This window comes from Dipodomys spectabilis, unplaced genomic scaffold (genome assembly GCF_019054845.1).
Source record: "Dipodomys spectabilis isolate Male_0828 unplaced genomic scaffold, ASM1905484v1 ptg000411l, whole genome shotgun sequence".
Taxonomy (NCBI): domain Eukaryota; kingdom Metazoa; phylum Chordata; class Mammalia; order Rodentia; family Heteromyidae; genus Dipodomys; species Dipodomys spectabilis.
In genome coordinates, this window is record NW_024871088.1 from 1,230,761 (window position 1) to 1,236,760 (window position 6,000).

The following is a 6,000-nucleotide window of genomic DNA, read 5'->3' on the forward strand; positions in this document are numbered from 1 at the left end:
GGTGTTGTATTGAATGTGTAGATTGCTTCTGATAATATACACATTTTAATCATTAATTCTGCTAATCTATAAACATGGGAAGCCTCTTCAAATGCCCTTTTAAAGTTTTTGTTCTGTGCTTTATAATTAATGTTCATTGTGAGGTCATTTACCTCATTGGTTAGTTTTATTTCCTTTCCTTCTTTCCTATCTTCCTTCTTATGTTCCTTCCTTCCTTCCCTCCCTCCCTCTTTCCTTCCTTCCATCTGTCCTTTCCTTCCTTCAATTTTTTTTCCAGTGCTAGAACCAAAACTAGGGCCTTGCACATGCAATTTCTCCTAGAGTAATAATATTCTTAATCCTTTTATAGTGTGTGTGTGTGTGTGTGTGTGTGTGTGTGTGTGTGTGTGTGTGTGTGTGTGTGTGTGTGTGTGTGTGTGTTGAGTGCCAGTCCTGGGGCTTGAATTCAGGGCCTATGCACTGTCCCTGTTCCTTTTTGTTCAAGGCCAGTGCTCTACCATTTAAGCTACAGCTGTTTTTTTAGTGATTAATAGGAGATCAGGGCTGGGAAGCTGGCTCAGTGGTAGAGTGCTTGCCTTGCATGCATAAGGCCCTGGGTTTGATTCCTCTGTACCACATAAGCAGAAAAAGCCAGAAGTGACGTTGTGGCTCAAGTGGTAGAGCGCTAGCCTTGATCTGAAGAGATGAGGGACAGTGCCCATGTTCAGAGTTCAGGCCCCATGACTGGCAAAAAAAAACAACAAAAAACCCCTAGCGATCAGTCTCTTGAACTTTGCTGCCTGGGCTGGCTTTGAACCACTATCCTCAGATCTCAACTTCCTCAGTAGCTAGGATTATAGGTGTGAGCCACTGGTGCCCAGCTCCTAATTCATGTTTAAGTTGCTTTCAGGATATTGTGAATAGAATTTTAATGAATTCATTCTTTGTAGCGTTTGATTTTATATTCTGCCAGCTTGCTAATTGTGTTTATCACACCTATACATCTTTTGGTGGAGTCATTAGGATATTGTAAGTATATTATCATATCATCTGTAAATATGGGTGATTTTATTCAAGCCTTTCATATTGGTTTCACATTTATTTATTATTTATTTTTTTGTTTATTTTCCATCCTGGGGCTTGTTTGAACTCTGGGCCTGGGTGCTGTCCCTGAGATTCTTTTTCTCGAGGCTGGTGCTCTACCATTTGGGTCACAGTACCACTTCCCTATTTATTTTTATCTTACTCATCTAGCTAAAATATCAAGCTCTATATTGAATAATATAATAAGGCTGTTTATTTGAGATGTCTATACGCATGTACACACACAGTTATCCTCTTATCTTCTTTGCTATACCGCAGAGATTCTGGTAAGTTGCTTTTTCATTTTCACTAGATTCTAGGAATTAAGAAATCTCTGCTTATTTCTTTGATGATTCAGTTCATTAAACAGTATATTGTTCATTCTCCACATGTTTGACTATTTTCTTGAGTTTTACTGTTAATTTTTATTCCATTGTATTCTGACAGAAGATGGGAATTATTTTATTTTCAGTCCATTAATGCCAGCTTTATGTCCTAAAGTTATGATTTTCCTTGGAACAAGTTTCTTCTGAGAAGGATGTGTATTTTACATTTGCTAGATGAACTATTATGTAGAAGTTTGTTAAGTACATTTGGGTCCACAGTGTTATTTAATTCAGAAGTTTGTGGATTTTTGTCTGGATGACTTATTTATCTGTGAAAGTGAGATATTGAATTCTCCAACTACGGTGATGATGTCTAACTGTGCTTGTAAGTCCAGTTAAGTTTGTTTATAAAATGAAGTACCCTAGAGTTTGTTTGTTAATAATTGTTATCCTCTCTTGATGGATTATTTCCTTTAATAATATAAAGAGACCAGAAGTAGCTCTGTGGCTCAAGTGCTAGAGTGCTTGCCTTGAGCTGAAAAGCTGAGGGACAGTGCTCAGGCCAGAGTTCAAGCCCCACGACTGAGGAAAAAAATGAACAAACCTTTTTTGGCTCCTCTGACTCATTGATTTGAAGTCTCTTAAAAGATATGAGTATAGTTACTCTTGTCTGATTTTTAAGGTCCATTTCTTGGAAATAGATATTTTTATCCTTTCACATTATGCCAATGTTCATATCTTTCAGGGAGATTCATTTCTCATAGGCAACAAGTGGTTGGATCTTGCTTTTTAAATTCAACTAATATTTTTTCTTTTGAATGCAAAATTGAAGCCATTAATATTTAGTGTTAATAATAAAAGATATGTAGTACTTCCTGTCAATTTGCTATTTTTTTTTTGCTGGTCCTGGGGGCTTGAACTCAGGGCCTGGGCACTGTCCCCGATTCTCTTTGTGCTCAAGGCTAGTGCTCTACCACTTGAACCACAGCACCATTTCCAGCTCTTTCTGAGTAGTTTATTGGAGATGAGTCTCATGGACTTTTCTACCCAGGCTGGCTTTGAACAGATTTCAGCCTCCTGAGTAGCTAGGATTGCTGGCATGAGCATGTACAAGCATGTGCCTGGCAATCTACTTTTTATGTGCTATTCTTTCCCAACCCCCAAATTGCTACTGATCTAGTGGGATTTATTCTTTTCTGTGTTTTCCTGGATGCACTTATCTTCATTTAAGCATCTTCTGAAGTGCTGGTTTACGGGTCATAAATTTTATGAAAGGTATTTATTTCTCCTACAATTATGCATTATTCTAGGTTGACAGTTATTTTCTTTGAGGGCTTAGAATATATAATTCCATGCCATCCTTGCTTTAAGTTTGTTTTGAAAAATGTGCTGTTATTTGGATAGGTTTGCCTCTGTATGTGACTTGTTGCTTTGCTCTTGTAGCTGTCAAAATTGTTCCTTTGAACTATATAGTGTTTTGACTATAATATGACCAGGATTGTGTCTTTTCTAATTTTTCCAGTTTGGTGTCATTAAGACCTTTTTTACTTAGATGATTGTGTCTTTCTCAAGACTGGAGGAATTTTCTTCTATTATTTTATTGAGTACTTTTCCTATGCCTTTAGCTTATATCTCTTCTCTTTGTATATCCATAATTCATAGGTTTGGTCTTTTGATGGTGTGTTAGAGATCTTTCATATTCCACTCATATTTGCTTCTAGTAGTGTTTCTTCATCTTTGATCTGTTTTATTTTATTTATTTTTTGTCAGTCATGGGGCGTGAACTCAGGGCCTAGGTGCTCTCCCTGAGCTCTTTAGCTCAAGGCTAAAGAGCTGCCTCTTGGGACACAGCACCACTTCAGGTTTTCTAGAAGTTTATTGTAGATAAGAGTCTCAAGGACTTCCCTGCCCGGGCTGGCTTTGAACCTTGATCCTCAGATCTCAGCCTCCTGAGTAGCTAGGATTACAGGTGTGAGCCACATGTGCCTGGCTTTATATTTGATATAATTCTTCTACTTTATCTATGAGCTCTGATACTCTATTCTCAACTTCCTTCAGCCTAAGTCTTTCAACTGATTTTTTTTCAACTGATTTTTTAAAAAGTATTATTGAGATTTTTCAGGACTTCAATTGGACTTTCTTCAAGATTTTTAGAACTTTATTGACTTCCTCCTTCATATTATGCATAGTCTTCCTTATTTCATTCTGTTGTTTATCTGAATTCTTTTTGAGATCATTCAATTGTTTATTTCTTCTTTGAAGTAATTCAGATTTTTGTATGTCATTCTCATCATTGCTGTTTGAGTTCCTTTTTTTCTGAAAATTTATCCCTTACTATTATTTAAATCCTTAATTGTGGAATTGTTGACTTAGAAGAAATGTTTGGTTTATTTTTTCATTTATTTGTATTTTTACATTGGTATTTCTATATCCAAGGCCAAGTCATTGTTTGGAATTTTTAATTGCCTGTAGTCTTCAGTTGAAATAATGTTGATGTTCAAGGAGGACTGCATAGTTGCTGGATTGAGGTGCTATTTCTCCATGGAACTGGGGAGTGTGGCTCAGTAGCCAAGAATCTGTCCAGTGATTAGATAACTGGGCCTGATTCCCAGAACTCTTCTGATCAAGGTAAACTAGCTGGAGTCTCTTGGAGAAAGTTCAGTTGTCTGCACTTGGGCTGCTTTCAGTGTAGAGACTTTTATTTTTTGGATACTTGAGGTTGTTGATGGTTTCATGGCCTTTATAGTCTGTGGGCTAGGCAGGCTCACACTAGCTCCACATACTCACAGTTTTTATCTCCAAGGGCACAAATGTCCAAGCCTCTGGGTAATCTCCAGATATATTAAAGAGTAGGGGAAGCACATAGGGTTCAGAGTTCTGCACCAGCTGGGGGAAAACTGATGGATCTTGTCACTTTGCTTGCTTGCTTGCTGGTCTCCATGCTTGTAACTTCTATCCAGTAGTTCACTTCCCTTTGTGGAAGAGAAGGCATCTGTGATGTATGTTTCAGAAGATCTGGATTTGGGCCTGGGCACTCTGTCTTGTCAGAAAAGATACTCCAAAATGTGTTCCCAAGGGTGGGTCTCAGTGGTTTTGGGCTCTGTGCCAGCAATTCACCTCCCTGTGGTGGTGGTGGTGGGACTGTGAGTGTCATGGGATTTAGAGGATCTAGATGCAGGACTCTGACACACATAGCATACAACAATACATCCAGGAGGCGCTGGAGGCTGACCACAGATCTCTGGTATTTTCATAGGCTCTTCAGTCTATGGGACTTGCTCCTGGCCAAGGAGGATAGGGTTCCTGATCACGACAGAACCCTTCACTGCTGGCGGAGTTCCCCACTGATTGAAATTATCCACAGGACCATGCCAGAGCATCCCTCTTCTACCCTGCTCTCTCTCACCTTGACCACTTCTGATATCTATCTTCCTCTTAGATTCTGATAGGGTATTTCAAGATGCATCAACTGTGAATGTTCCTTGTTTTTAGATCTCCAGAGTATCACAGTCTCAAAAAATAGGCCCTCTCTCAAGATGATGCCTTGCCATTATTCTCTCGTCACCAAGATCAGCCTTTCTCATCAGAGCAGTCATTGTTTCATAAATCCCTTGTCCTGAGTTTAAATCTTGTGGTAGATGTGGGATTATCTTGTAACTAGAATTGCCATATCCACCTGGGCCATCTGACTTACCTTGTGATATTGTCTTCAGTTTCTGCTTCCTGAAAGCTGGGGGAGTGCTTGGAATTATTTTCTATTGTCTCTGTTGTCTTGATTTCTCTATGCCTTTCTGCTATCCTTTGAGTTTTATTTTTTATCAGTTCTGATGCTCTTCTTTTCTTTCTCTCTTCAGAATATAGTCTCTCACTATTGGACTCTCCTCATTCACCAAGTCAAAATGGTATATATCTTTAACCTACCATTTTGCTCTTATTCTCTCTCTCTCTCTCTCTGTCTCTCTCTGTCTCTCTCTCTGTTTTTCTTTTTAGAATTTCTGCCTCTTTATTATTCTTTCATAGTTTAGATCATTTTTATTAATTCATTAACGTATTTATATCTTCCTTAAAATTATAGATCATTAAAAAAATCTTTTGGGGGGGCTGGGAAGGTGGCTCAGTGGTAGAGCGCTTGCCTTGCATGCCTGAGGCCCTGGGTTCGATTCCTCAGCACCACATAAGCAAAAAGAAAAAGGCCGGAAGTGGTGCTGTGGCTCAAGTGGTAGAGCGCTAGCCTTGAGCTGAAGAGCTGAGGGACAGTGCCCAGGCCCAGAGTTCAGGCGCCATGACCGGACCCCCCCAAAATAATCTTTTGGGCTTGGTACTGATGACTCACTCCTGTAATCCTAGCTTCTGAGTAGACTTAGATCTGGTGCTCATTGTTCAAGGCTGCCTCATGCAAAAAAGTTCACTAGAACTTCATCTCCAAAATAAGCAGCAAAAAGCAATGCTGAAGGTATGGCTCAAGTGGTAGAGTGCTAGCTTAACAACCATAAGGTTCTGAGTTCAAACTCTAGTACCATGAAAACAAATCCCACCAACTGTCTTTTGGATGAACACCATTTTTTTTTTTACTTCTAATAACTTTATATCCAGAACATTTTATTATAAAATT